The sequence below is a fragment of the Eptatretus burgeri genome, chromosome 17 (assembly GCF_056783735.1).
Source record: "Eptatretus burgeri isolate ZD-2024b chromosome 17, Ebu_testis_v1, whole genome shotgun sequence".
In the NCBI taxonomy this organism is placed as follows: Eukaryota; Metazoa; Chordata; class Myxini; order Myxiniformes; family Myxinidae; genus Eptatretus; species Eptatretus burgeri.
This window is the reverse complement of record NC_140977.1, coordinates 9,289,663-9,305,076: the sequence shown is the minus strand read 5'-3', so window position 1 is coordinate 9,305,076 and position 15,414 is coordinate 9,289,663. Positions and strand designations below refer to the sequence as shown.

The following is a 15,414-nucleotide window of genomic DNA, read 5'->3' as shown; positions in this document are numbered from 1 at the left end:
CACTACCAACCCTTTACGTGAAGCAAGATGAGGATTCAATGAAAGAAATGACGAAGCGAAGCGGGAAACAGTTCAACACAAAGCACATTTATTCGCGATGAACGGAAAGCGCACATATACAATTCCACCAAAAGCACATAGAAAAGGAAAGAAACACAATGCAATTTTACACAAAAAGCAAATGCGACAATGCAGATCTAATACCGATTACGCGAGCACACGGCAACACTTATACAATTTTACTTCACAGACGGCGCCGACAACACATATCCAAAACAAAGAAAAAGAACAGAGAACCCTCAAAGATGAGGGGGTCTGAGGCCGAGACCGGGTCGGGCCTACCCGTCTGGTGATGAGACGCGGAGCGGCGATGGTGCCTCAACTCCGCGGGCCTCGCGGGCAGTGTCTGGTAGGGGGTGGGAAAGGGGCCCCCTTGGTCGCACTATCTCAGCGCGGGGGGAAACAGGAGGGGGTTGCTGATGCTCGGGGTATAGAGGATTTCCACTCTGCCTCGAGTCCCGCGACGAGCGTCTCCACCTCGACCAGGTCGCGCCGTCGGCCTCCCTGGTGTGCAGCTCCCTGCACGACGCAAGCACCCCCTCGTCTGCCCTCGCCGCCTCTCCACAGCTCCGTCCCCTTTTCTCCGACTCCAACGCACACGACGACGACCAACTCCTTCTTGCTTCTTCTTCCCAACTCCACCGCCCGCGAAGTCTTAACTCCCTATCCACTTGACTGACGAACACGGTCGCTTATATAAGCCCCATGGCTTCGCTCTCTCATCTTTGACCCCCTGCCTTCGACCTTTCACCTCGCTCCCCATTGGCCCGAGAAAAAGTGGGCGTGAATGCTTTTTGATCCATAAATTTGCATATAGCGATCGCCCTCCAACGCCCTGGAGGCGGGGCCAAATCGCCCCTCGCTCACCGATTGGACGGAACAAAAGTGGGCGTGTGTCGTTTTTGATCCGTTTTTGGAGCGGAAAGTCCGTGGTTTTGTACACGCTGTTCGGCGCGCGCCCTGCACGAGTCCAATACCGGTACCCACAAGCGGCGCAAGAACGGTGGCGATGCGACGGTTGCGAGGGTTGACGGTCAAGGTCGTGGCTGTTGTGGTGAAGCGGCGCCGCGGTGGGTGGTTGATGTTGTGATGACTGTTGAGACACGGTTGGCGGTGGTAATCATGGCGGTTGGTCCAAAATAAAGATAGTAAAAGAAAAACGGCTATCCTGAAGAGTCGCAGCACGCATGAATAACATTTATTCCCTCTAGACAACGGGTTTGGGCCTAACTACACATATACTTACCGAGATATCTCACCTAAGGGACCTGAATGGTGGTTTGCGAATTTGGTAACCACAACACTACCCCCTCCCCTTTTTACAGACTCGTCCCAAGTCGTCAAATTTTCGTTTGCCATCATGTGTAGTTTTCCCCTAGTACATTTTATCTACGGATCCCTGAGTGCGACATTCATGGTATTCGTGTCCCCAAAATAAATAACCTGAGGGCTGCGTAACTAGCTAAACAAACTCACTCACACGGACGACTTAAATAAAATTGCCGGCGCTAGGACAGACATGCCGGGGGCGCACTCATATTTACAGTACATCTTAACCTTAACTTACAAATTTTACACTAAACCATGGCCCAGGATCACTGAATTCTGCAAAAGAAAAGCAGTTAGCAGAGAGCCAGGCTGCTCGCATGCAGTCTCTGGCTCAAAACAATGCAGGTGACAGGGAACGTGGCTGGCTGCTCACACGCAGTCCAAGGCCTTCCCTTTTGAACTGAACGCAGTGAACCACAACGGTGCATGGGCTGCACAAACGCAGTCTCCGTGCCAGCTCAAGTGGCACACGCAATGAACACAACGAATGGATGGATGAACACAACATGGTGCACGGGCCGCCACTGCAGGCCCGTGTTGTAGCTGCCAACAGGGCAGTTCTTGCAGCTTGCAAACTGTTGCCTTGATCCTGGTGCACATGGCAATGAACAGGGGGGGGGGGCAACGCAAAAAATTGAACGGGGCTGGTGAACGTGGGCAGTGGGCATGGCATGGCAAAGGTGCAGGCAACACAGCCCGCAGAAGAAGGCCGCTGCAGGCAAAAACAGCCGGCAGATGAACTGGCCGGCACAGGCCTTGACGCAAAACAACAGCTGCCGATGAAGTTGGCCGGCACAGGCCTTGAAGAAAAACAGCCAGCCGGCTGAAGTGGCCGGCACAGGCCTTGAAGCAAAACACGGCCAGCCGATGAAGTGGGCCGGCCTTTGCCTTGCAGCAACGCAGCCAGCAGATGAAGCTGGCCAGCCTTTGCCGTTCCATGGAGGTTGGTGGAGGGAGTGCGGTGGTGCTGGCCACTTGGAAGGCGGGCTCGGACCTACCTACCTGTCTCCCTCCCACCTATCGCCTTTGCCTGTCACTGTACATACCCACTCCCTTAATTTGTCAAACCCCAATTTAGCCCAAACTTAATTTTTTGTTGTTTTTATTTTTACTTCCCCACTAGAAATCGTCCCCTAACCCCCTTTATCGTCCTTGTTCGGCTAACCTATCCTGTCGCCTAGCCTACTCCCAACCCCTACGTTCCCTTCCCGGAGGGGAGTAAGGGAGAGCTAACGTCCTGTGTCGAGGCCCAACGAAGCCTCAGAATGGCCTCCCCAGAGTTCGGCGATCTATAACCAAAGTGGGTCCAGCGGCCCACAACGAGAGTGAGGGGATGGATGGTGCGGAGGGGTACACTTCCTAATCTACCCTAACCATTTAACTGTTAAACTACCCCGGGGCTTTCAACAAGCGCCTCTCGCTTAAACTATTGGTTCTAACAACCCAGATTCCCGTCGCCTGTGTTGGTGTCCTTACAATTTCGGGCCTCGCCCCCCAATTTTCTTTCCGTGCCCTCACACGGTCTCCTGGCTGGGACACGTGGCTCCCTTTGGCAGGCACGACCCTCTGCCGAATCTCCCGCTATGGCACCCCCGGGCACTACACTGCCTCCGAGCCTACCAGCTCCCTAACACCGGGGAGTGCCCCCCATGGCACCTCCCCTGAAACGCACACGTGGCAGGCCGGCTCCCCGGGCCCCTTTCCGAGGGTCACCCGTGCCCACAACACTGCCCACGCGGCTAATGGCGCCCCGGGCCCCCGCACCAAGCAGGCGCACCCGTGCCCACTACGCTATCCCGGCCCCCCATGGGCCCTTGGCCTACCACGGCCGACTAGCCTGGTGCCCGGGGTACCCACTCAGCGATACTCACCTTTCGCAGCCACGCTCCCAACCCGTCAACAGGGCTCCTGCACCCCTCCAAACGGGTTTCGAGCCTACACTCCCACCAACAACAAAACGACCTCCATTTTTCAATTTGACTAACCCAGCTAACTCACTTTACTCTGACCCCGGGGTCCCTTGGGCGGGAGTCACTCCTCCCCCCAATCACTCATCGCACCATGCATTCCCCATTCACTCCATACACACAGACCCGCTGGCCTCACTCACTCACCAAGCACATGCTTCCACTTCACTCACCAACAACTCTTCAACACACTCACCGCTGAACTCTGCCATCCTTCTAACTACATCCCCTAACTAACTCGTGCTCCCACGTCGTCCCTTACACTACAGCACGTTCCTTTTAACACTACGTAGCTAAGCTACGTCCCCGCTACACACTCACTGTCAGTCACTGTCTCCAAATCTCTTTAATCAATTTCCCCACCTAAATCTGGCTACAATCCCTCTAACTAATCCATTCCACGGACTCCATGAGGACTTACCCCTGCCCCATGAAGTCGGTCTAACTAAGCTAACCCTTCCCCCTAACTAGTTTCCATCCTGTGCCCCGGGTCAAGGGGGTCTTCCACCCCTTGCCCAGGAATCCTGTGCACCCGAAAGTGAGGCTTTTTTTTTTTCCATGCGCAGCACCTGCGCGGCAACTCAGAGCTCGCGCACTTTGCACCTGCCCGTGACGTCATGCAGCTGCACGTGTTCCTCGTCCCTCCTTGGACGGTACCATCCGGCAGAGATACCCCTCCTGCCGGATTCCAACCCCACGTGCAGCCATGGCGTCACCGTGCGCATAAAAAAAAACACAAGCCCCACGTCTCGAGGGGTTCCCCACGCGAACACATGTGCTTTGCCCGTTGGAGTTTAACACACACGATCGCGTGGAGAACCCGTCCGGTCCAAATCCGAAATCCTGCCAAAACTTTGTCCGTCCGCGGGATCGGCAAATCCACCGCGTGCGTTTCCGGACCGGGACTTCACTCTCGCAAGCGAGCACGTGGGGGTCTCGTGCGTTGCACAGCACGGACCTCGTGCTCGCGGCTGGGTGAACCCGGCACGGTCCCCGAAACAACTACAGCCGCTACTCGGCTTTCGTTCCTCACATGTCGCCGTCGTCGCCTCCATTCCACCCACGCACACCTGCGTGTTACGACGCTCACAGTCCATTCCATTAAACTCACACCGGGAGACGCGGCTGCGTGCTCCCGCATGCCAACCGACATCTCCCTCACATACCGCTCTCTCACACACACGGTCTCCCTTGCACAACCCATACCACTCACACGTGGTGCTCCATTCACTCGCGCGGGGGCACTCACCCGCGGTGCCCCACTCACACACGCGGGGGCACTCACCCGCGGTGCTTCACTCACACTGGCCGTTTCATCCACACACACGGCCTCACTCACACACGGTGCCTCACCCACACACGCAGGGGCACTCACCCGCGGTGCCTCATCCACACTCCGTGCCTCACTCACACACGCGGGGGCACTCACCCGCGGTGCTTCACTCATACTGGCCGTTTCATCCACACACACAGCCTCTTCCACACACGGCGTGCTGGGAAGCACGTACCCTGGCACCATCGCCACCACACCATCCACACACGGGGTCGCTTCCACACACGGGGACGCACTCACACCTTGCACCACACACACAGGGACAACCACACTGGGGATTCGTGTCCCCACAAGGGTCTCCGGGGCCTCTATACCCCCCAAGCTCTCCGTGCACCTGTCCACAGCACCCGTCCCCTCAACCTCGCAAAGCACGACCGAACTCACCTGGTCGTGACTCACCTCAAGGGGGCATACTCCCTCCCCTCGTTCCTGGAGGAGGCCATCCAGGTGCTCGCACTGGGTCTCTACCCAGTCCGCCAGCTCACCCCCATTATCCTCCACTACCTCCGTGTGTGTGTGTGCGTCACTTACCCCGTCTTCATCGTGCAGTCTTCCCTCTATTTTTTCTGTCTCCCGTGTCTCTGCCAACTCTTCACCCTTTACCTCCCTTGTCTCAACTATTATTTCCGTTGTCGTCACCTCTTGTCTCGTCTCACACGTTTTGGTCTCCCCATTTAATTTTTCCCTTTTGGTCACCGTCGATTCTTCTGTCACGACCCTCGCCCAACACGCCCCCCGAATTATTTTTTTACCCGCCTCCACCGCGGGCCTGTCAGCCGCTGCACCCCCTTCCAGCTCGTTTGCTCCCACACGTGGAGTCGCCATTCCCAGCTCCCTGGTCACGGCCTTCATGCCCGCCTGCAGGCATCGGCCCATGTTCTGCGTCTCACCCCGCAGCTCTTTCATTTCTTCCTTCATGTTTGCTTCCATTCCGCTTATTTGCTTGTTCATTTCGTTTTTCATTCCATTTGTGTTTGTATCCATCTTTTCGTTCATGCTTTTCATTTCGTTTTTCATTTCATTTGTATTTGTATCCATCGTCGTTTTCACTTCATTTGTATTTGTATCCATCTTTTCGTTCATTCCTTTTATTTCGTTTTTCACTTCGTTTATCATTGCCGCCATCATGGCGAATAGCTGGGCCATGTCGGTGCGCTTGGGTGAGTCGTTTCGGCAGGGATCGGGGAAGGGTTCTGGTGGTGAGGGCGAGGGGAGGTGTCATACACCGCGGCCGCTGCCGCACCTATTTCGGGCTCTGGGTTCAGTTGGACGAGTTCATGTTCCTGCACGGGCATTCCATCCTGGGCCATGGATCCTACACATTCCACATCCATTTCTAATACCCCCGGCTCCCGCTCGCCTTGAGACGCCATCTTGCTTCTCGTGAAGGGTTAATTTCGCTCGCTCGTAATTTGGAGGGAACCGGGGGTCGCTTCTCTCACCCCTGGACCGATTCCCGTGAATTTAGCTGGAGACAGGAGAGCCCGTTTTCCTGTTCTCCGATACCAGTGCCGCGAGGAGGGCGATGGATTTGTATCCCACTCCTGACACCAGTGTCGCGGATTCGCGCCCGCCGGCGTGCTGACGGCCACGTAACTCGAATCGCGGCACGTCGCCCACCGGACGGACAATCCAGTCGTGACCCTCTCGGACTAACGCCGGGAACCAGTCACGGGTGGACCTTTCGGTCTCACCGCGATCGAGCCAATCGGCCCCCGCGTGGGATAGGGTTGCTCGCCAAATTTGACCTACCTAAGTACCCACACGGAGGGTAGACCGGGCGATCGCACCTCGCCGCAGGTCGACTTCGGACACGGGCCACTTAAGCGACCCGTTCCGTACTATCGGGATAACCGAGCGGTGTTATCGTCGGCCTCGACGGTTCGATTAATTATCGGGCGTATTCAGCCCACAACCAACCCTTTACGTGAAGCAAGATGAGGATTCAATGAGAGAAATGACGAAGCGAAGCGGGAAACAGTTCAACATAAAGCACATTTATTCGCGATGAACGGAAAGCACACATATACAATTCCACCAAAAGCACATAGAAAAGAAGACAAAAAGCAAATGCGACAATGCAGATCTAATACCGATTACGCGAGCACACGACAACACTTATACAATTTTACTTCACAGTCGGCGCCGACAACACACATTCCCAAAGCAAAAGAAAAGAGAACCACCCTCCAGGATGAGGAGGTAGGCGGGCCTGGGGCCGAGACCGTGTCGGGCCTACCCGTCTGGTGATGAGACGCGGAGCGGCGGTGGTGCCTCAACTCCGCGGGCCTCGCGGACAGTGTCTGGTAGGGGGTGGGAAGGGGGCCCCCTTGGTCGCACTATCTCAGCGCGGGGGGGAAACAGGAGGGGGTTGCTGATGCTCGGGGAAAGGAGGATTTTTACTCTGTCTCGGGTCCCGCGACGAGCGTCTCCACCTCGACCAGGTCGCGCCGTCAGCCTCCCTGGTGTGCAGCTCCCGGCACCGACGCGAGCACCCCCTCGTCTGCCTTCGCCGCCTCTCCACAGCTCCGTCCTCTTCGCTCCGACTCCAACTCCGAACTCTTCCTCCTGCGAACTCCTTCCAACGCACACACAACCACTTTTCTGACGAACGCAGCCGCTTATATAAGCCCCGTGGCTTCGCCTTTGACCCCCTGCCTTCGACCTTTCACCTCGCTCCCCATTGGCCCGAGAAAAAGTGGGCGTGAATGCATTTTGATCCATGAATTTGCATATAGCGACCGCCCTCCAACGCCCTGGAGGCGGGGCCAAATCGCCCCTCGCTCACCGATTGGACGGAACAAAAGTGGGCGTGTGTCGTTTTTGATCCGTTTTTGGAGCGGAAAGTCCGTGGTTTTGTACACGCTGTTCGGCGCGCGCCCTGCACGAGTCCAATACCGGTACCCACAAGCGGCGCAAGAACGGTGGCGATGCGACGGTTGCGAGGGTTGACGGTCAAGGTCGTGGCTGTTGTGGTGAAGCGGCGCCGCGGTGGGTGGTTGATGTGATGACTGTTGAGACGCGGTTGGCGGTGGTAATCATGGCGGTTGGTCCAAAATAAAGATAGTAAAAGAAAAACGGCTATCCTGAAGAGTCGCAGCACGCATGAATAACATTTATTCCCTCTAGACAACGGGTTTGGGCCTAACTACACATATACTTACCGAGATATCTCACCTAAGGGACCTGAATGGTGGTTTGCGAATTTGGTAACCACAACAACATATATATATACAGTAGACTAGGCGCAAGTCGGCAGCGTGTAACTCGTCACTTCGCCTAAGTCAGCAGCGTCAAAAAGTCCCGAATTTATCTCATGTTAAATCCCTTTGAATAAAGGGTCATCCCTCTGTAAGTCGGCATCTCTAAGTGGTCAAAGTCGTCAGATGTTGTCTGTTCCCGCGTAATGGAAACTCAAGTAAATTACCGCTCCCAACTCGTCACACGGAACTGCTGCCTCGTGAGAAGCCCGATTTCATGGAATCGTGATGCTCGCTCATTGGTTTACACCGCCAGTGATAGGCTATTTATAACTGCATACACACGTTGATCGCACTGCAGGCAGGACAATGGCGACTAAGCGTAAGCTTACAACTAAAACCTACCAAGAAAAATACGACATTATCCAGTTTTGCGAGGCAAACCCACTGATGAAGAAAACAGCCATAGCTGAGTAGTTCGACATCAAACGGCAGACATTGAACGATATCTTGAAGAATAAGGGCAAGATATTTGGACAAGTGGAGAAGATCACGAGGCCGGTGGTAAGTGTGAAACGCGTGAAATGTGTGTCCTTTGAAGATGTCGATGACGCGATCATCATCTGGTTTCGGCAAATGTCGGCTCCGCCAAATATTCGGTTGGACGGTAAAATGTTGCTGCTGAAGCCACGTAAATTCGCTACGGACATCGGGCTGATGATGCCAAGACCTTGTCGATGCACTGGATAGACAGATTCAAAGTGAGGTGGGGAATCGGCAAGGTCAAGAAGTGCGGCAAATCAGGCAGCGTGGATTCGGTGGTGGTGCACGACTGGAAGGATGGCAAATTGAAAGACATCTTGGAAAGGTATCAGCCTCGGGACGTGTACAATGCCGATGAGACTGGGCTTTTCTGGCAGATGCTGCCAGAAAAGTCTCTGGGGTTCGTTGGTCAATCCCATCATGGTGATAAGCAGGCCAAGTTGTTGTCTTACAGGTGTTCATTATCTTTACTTTTGATAAACTGATTCATGAATTCCATCTTTGCTTGATCACTTTCCAACTCACTGATGAACCCCCACCTATGCCCCGAGGATTGTGTTTTCCTTTTGGTACAATAGCCGGCTCTCACACATACGGCTCTCACACATACGTGTCCAGGCCATGCGCGACTGCATCCTTCACCCCACAGTCATCATGAATGTTCGCATACGCGCAAGTTGTCACATTTCTAAGTCGTCACTTTTTTCTCGGTCCCGATGGTGACGACTTACGCCAAGTCTACTGTGTATATATGTGTGTATATATATATATATATGTGTGTATATATATATATATATATATATATATATATATATATATATATATATATATATATATATATATATATATATATATATATATATATTGTTGCGGCCACGGGTGCGGGACACCAGTTTGTAACTCAGGAGGATTAATCCCCGGTTGTCCTCGGAAGAGCCGGACCTGGGGTCACCGCTCGCAATTAACGTTGTGGTGTGATGGGTTGTTTTAGAACCACGAACGCCATCCAGTGAACCATGAGTTCCAGTGTCCACCGTCTAATTATTCCATTTCACGAGAGGTCACATGGTTACCTGAGTGGGGAGCCTGCCCTCTGCAAAGCACCAATCTTATCTCGATTAGATTTTAATTTGAGCGGCCGAGCGTTTTAACCGCTGGTGCGTGCCGACTATTTTTGGTCAAATCTGTGGAAATTACCTCCCAGTCTATCTCGGTTCGGACAATGCTAGACCAATGGAAGGAAAGGACAAACACGGACAGGTTGGAAGAGAACAAATGATTTATTAATAGAGAAATGTTGTTGTTCTTCTTTCGGCTGCTCCCATTAGGGGTCGCCACAGCGGATCATCCGTTATGATCCGCATACTGATTTGGCACAAGTTTTACGCCGGATGCCCTTCCTGACGCAACCCTGGTCGCCTCTTACGACACAGGGATAAGGATTGGGTTTCGCCATGATTCCGGGCTGCCGTACACCCTCTCATAGCGCGACCCAGCACAGATCGCCCGTCCTCAAGCAATCCTCCAACCCAAGCCTCCGAGTAGCCGGATTACACGTGCACGCCACTACTCCCGGTATATTTATTTATGAGGAAATAAATAAATAAAAAGAACTTTTTATTTCCTGAGGTAAATGAATGAATTCCAAAGCAATCGAAATGAATCATTAATCAGGGAAAATCAATCAAAACTAGAGGGGGAGCACTCGGGAGAGTGCAAAACCTCCGCCGCCAATACTGCTGGGTCACTCAAGTGAACCTTCTGTCTTATTCATTAAATATGTCAACAGTGCTGACAGTTATAGTTCTTTTCACCATTTTTTTTTGGGGGGGTTGGAAATCACTTAAAACATGTAAAAATGTAAAAAAAACATGTAAAAATCATGTAAAAAAAAAACATGTAAAACATGTAAAAAAACATGTAAAAAAAAAATGGAAATTTTGTTGAAAAAAAGTTGCAAAAATTTTTTTTCTCTAACAATTTTTTTTTGGGGAGGGGGGGTTTGGAAATCACTTAAAACATGTATAAATGAAAAAAATTTCTTTTTTGGGGGGGTAACAATTTTTGTGGGGGGGGGGTTGGAAATCACTTAAAACATGTAATAATGCAAAAAAAAAAATTTTTCTCAAACAATTTTGGGGGGGGTTGGAAATCACTTAAAAAATGTAGAAAAGCAAAAAAAAAATTCTCTAAAAATTTTTTTTGGGGGGGGGTAACAATTTTCTTGGGGGGGTGGAAACCACTTAAAACATAGAAATGCAAAAAAAATTTTCTCTATTTTTTTGGGAGGGGGGTAAAAAAAAAATTTTGGGGGGGGGGGTTGGAAATCACTTAAAACATGTAGAAATGCAAAAAAAGAAAACATTTCTCTTACAATTTTTTTTTGGGGGGGGAGGACCAAGTCCAAAATTGAATGGCATGATCCTTGGACCATACCTAACCCCCCCCCCCCCACCAAGTTTCGTCGAAATCCGTCGAGGAGTTTTTCCGTAATACTGTTCACAAACAAACAAACAAACAAACAAACAAACAGAAAGGGGTGAAAACAGTAACCTCCATCCATCTTCGAAGATGGCGGAGGTTAATGACAGGAAGGAGACGGAGAGCAGAAGCTGGTGGTTGTGTGGCAGCTTAGCTGCTGGGGTAGCTATCATTTCTTGAAGCGTGACTGTCGCTGGTGCAGTGCCCCTCTACCAGTACACACACTGGAACTGGTACTTATTTCGCCAACCTCGGAAGGATGAACAGGCTGAGTCAACTCCCTGATGTATTAATTCAGCGGCCGACGGGGCTTGAACTCAGGACTCAAGTATCCAGCATCCCAAGCCGCCACCCTAACCACTGAGCCAACACCAAGCTTGCAGATGTTTATTGGGGGGAGGAGGGGGGATTGACTTACTTACACCAAAACACAGAAAAGGGTACCCAGCAGATCGTTCGGGGAGGGGGGGGGGAGAAGAGTCGTCTCACTCACCAGAGGGAAGTCGCCCGTGAAGTGAAAACGTCCTGAAATATGTGTGTGAGTGTCTTGTCCGTCGCCAGCACCCAGCCTTGCCGTGCACCCACTCGCGAACAGCCTTGAACACCAGTCGACGTCTTGGGGGCACCGAGATCGTCCGTTGCAGGTTTAGACCCTGGTGCTGTGACACGGGCAACTCTTCACACTTCACGAAACTGGTGACGTCCAGTGACCCACACGGTCTGTTGCTGACTGACCTGCGCCTCACTCGTTGTGAACGACCCACACGCTCACTCGCTGGCTTCCTCGCTTACCCGCTTCTTCTCTCACTTTTTCTCCTTGAACGGACCTCTCCAATTATTTTTATATATGCGGCCCGTCTCGGCGGGCGCAAAGTCCACCCAAGCTTGTGCACCGTTACCATGACAACCCGTGCGCTCGATAAAGGGTGGGCGTCAGCGCTCGCGAAAAAAATGTGTATAAATGTCTTTCTTAAAGAAAAAAGCTTTTCCCATGAGAGAGGGGATCTATTGTTCACCCTTCTCAACACATCCTCACATTTAAAATCCTATTCGACATGGGGATGGGGCTCATCCGGACATATGCATTTCAGGAAATAACTGTCGAAGGACCTCTGGATGTGTGGATGCAGTCATCAGACGGGATTCTGAAATCCGCAACAATATATTTATATTTATGTCGAGATAAATATATACACATACATATGTCGATATAGCCTGGTGTTGGCGCAGTGGTTAGGGCAGCGGCTTGGGATCCAAAAGGTCCTGAGTTCAAGCCCCGTTGGGCCACTGAATTAATACACCAGGGGGTTGACTCAGCCTGTCATCCTTCCGAGGTCGGCGAAATGAGTACCAGTGTACTGGGCCGGTGTATACCCGGTTAAAATAGGTGTACCATATCCCTGTGTCGTAAGAGGCGACCAGGGTTGCGTCAGGAAGGGCATCCGGCGTAAAATATGTGCCAAATCACTATGCGGATCATACGGATGATCCGCTGTGGCGACCCCAAATGGGAGCAGCTGAAAGAAGAAGAAGAAGAAGACATATGTCGATTTATATATATAAATATACCGTATATATAAATATATGTACGTTAAATGTAAAATAAAATCACACGGACAATAATTACTGAACCTTTGGAAAGAGTGAAAAATGAATCTTGGAGCCATTTTACCTCAGGTCCGCGGTCCATATTATTGAATTATATCACATCCGGTGAAGAGAATGTCGAACTTTCCTATTTTTTTTTCCGATTTCACTTCAGATTTCGACACAATTATTTAAGCCGTCATTTCAAATTGTCAAATATGGAATCGGCTTTCGAATATCAGCTTTTAATAAACCTCGACGAAAAATGCCAGCAGCCAATCACATTGCACATAGTCTTCTCACACAGCCAATCACATTGCACATAGTCTTCTCACAGCCAATCACATTGCACATAACCTTCTCACAGCCAATCACATTGCACATAACCTTCTCACACAGCCAATCACATTGCACATAGTCTTCTCACAGCCAATCACATTGCACATAACCTTCTCACACAGCCAATCACATTGCACATAGTCTTCTCACAGCCAATCACATTGCACATAACCTTCTCACACAGCCAATCACATTGCACATAACCTTCTCACACAGCCAATCAGCGTGTTGCAGCGAACAGGCGGAAGAACAGCCGTCATTGTGTCTCCATGTCGGGATGGCACGGAAAAGAATGGCCTCCCCATGTGCTACGAACAAAACTAAAGTCGGAGTATCTTCACTAAAAAGTCGATTTGGCTCCAAAACTTGGTTTGTTCAGCTGATTGAGGCAGGGATCACTTTTCAGTTCTCCAGACCATGGAAAAGGCAAAAAAAAAATAAAACAACCAAAAACACGACATCGGACAATCCCGGGACTTCATGTTCTCCTTCATAACATGAAGAAGAAGAAGAAGAAGAAGAAGAAGAAGAAGAAGAAGAAAAAATAAGCAGAAGAAAAACAATAGGTTACCTCGTCCATTGGACTGGTACCCCAGTAATAGTAATAACTACCGAAACCCCGTCACAGACGGATTCCGTTCATTCAACCAGCTCACCCACACTCGAGAGACATGGACTGGACAGGGCGTGATTGCCCCGCCTACTCATCCCCCGCCCCTGCCCGATTCCCCCCCCCCTGGCCTTCAATTTGCTTGGCCCTGCCCGCGCCTCTTCACTCCCCGTCTCTTGATTCCCCGCCCCACTTGCCCCCCCCCCGCCTCCACTCCCTGCCTCCACCTCTTCACTCCTCACCCCCGTCTCAACTAAAAGTGTTTATTCTGCTTCAGAGTTGAAAGTTGACTATTACCACGATGTGCGATGCACTCTTTCAGATACGAGGTTTCTTTCAGTCTCGGTCACAGTACCGAGAAAAACGTAATGCGACGGCCAGGAGGAGCACAAAATTGGTCCTTCAGTATTAATATCTTCTTCTTCTTCTTCTTTCGGCTGCTCCATTTCGGGGTCGCCACAGCGGATCAACCGTCTCCATTTCGCTCTATCCTCCACATCTTCCATTGACACTCCAACCACCCGCATGTCCGCCCTCACCGTATCCATGAACCTCTTCTTTGGCCTTCCTCTTCTCCTGCTGCCTGGCGGCTCCATCTTCAGCATCCTTCTCCCGATATACTCCGTTTCCCTCCTGTGCACATGTCCAAACCATCTCAATCTCGCCTCTCTCACTTTGTCTCCAAACCGTCCTACCTGCGCTGTCCCTCTAATATACTCATTTCTTATCCTATCCATCCTCGTTACTCCCAACGAGAATCGCAGCATCTTTAACTCTGCCACCTCCAGCTCCGCTTCTGTCTTATTGTTAGCGCCACCGCCTCCAAACCATACAACATAGCTGGTCTCACTACCGTCTTATATACTTTCCCCTTCACTCTTGCAGCTACCCTTCTGTCACAAATCACTCCTGCAACTCTTCTCCACCCACTCCATCCTGCCTGCACTCTCTTTTTCACTTCTCTACCACACTCTCCGTTACTTTGGATCGTTGATCCCAAGTATTTAAACCCATCCACCTTCACCACCTCAACTCCTTGCAACCGCACCATACCACCACCCTCCCTCTCATTTACGTACATGTACTCCGTCTTACTCCGACTGACTATCATTCCCCTTCTCTCCAGTGCGTACCTCCACCTCTCAAGGCTCGCCTCAGCCTGCTCCCTTCTCTCCCTACAGTCATGATGTCATCCGCGAACATCATAGTCCATGGAGACTCCAGTCTGATCTCGTCCGTCAACCTGTTCCTCACCATTGCAAACAGGAAAGGGCTCAGAGTCGATCCTTGGTGCAATCCCACTTTTACCTTCAACCGGTCCGTCATTCCTTCCGCACACCTCACCGCTGTCACACTGTCCTCATACATATCCTGCACGATCCTCACATACTTCTCCACCACTCCCGACTTCCTCATACAATGCCACAACTCCTCTCTTGGCACCCTATCATAAGCTTTCTCTAAATCCACAAACACACAATGTTACTCCTTCTGACCTTCCCTATACTTCTCCATCAACATTCTCAAAGCAAACATCGCATCAGTGGTGCTCTTTCCTGGCATAAACCCATATTGCTGCTCACAGATCGTCACCTCTCTTCTCAACCTAGCTTCCACTACTCTTTCCCACAACTTCATGGTGTGGCTTAACAACTTTATCCCTCTGTAATTTCCACAGCTCTGCACATCACCCTTGTTCTTGAAAATCGGAACCAGTACACTTAATCTCCACTCCTCCGGCATCCTCTCACTTTCCAAGACTTTATTAAACAATCTGGTTAACAAGCCCACTGCCATCTCTCCTAAGCACTTCCATGCCTCCACTGGTATACCATCTGGGCCAACCACCTTTCCACTTTTCATCCTCTTCATAGCAGTCCTCACTTCATCCTTACTGATCCATCCCACTTCCTCATTCACTATCTCCACCTCTTCCATCTCTCTCTCTCTCTCTCTCTCTCTCTC

The 15,414-nt window shown here is 51.2% G+C and overlaps 1 protein-coding gene across 1 annotated transcript in view; it reads right to left on the bottom strand.

Annotated features, from left to right (window-relative positions):
• The window catches only part of LOC147009261 (uncharacterized), a 73,879-nt gene extending 61,148 nt beyond the window's left edge, over window positions 1-12,731 (bottom strand). The window contains exon 1 of the mRNA XM_085861161.1: window positions 12,586-12,731. The gene's annotated coding sequence lies outside the window, so the exon portion shown is untranslated. The remainder of the gene's footprint in view (window positions 1-12,585) is intronic.
• Between the last annotated feature and the right edge of the window lie 2,683 nt (window positions 12,732-15,414).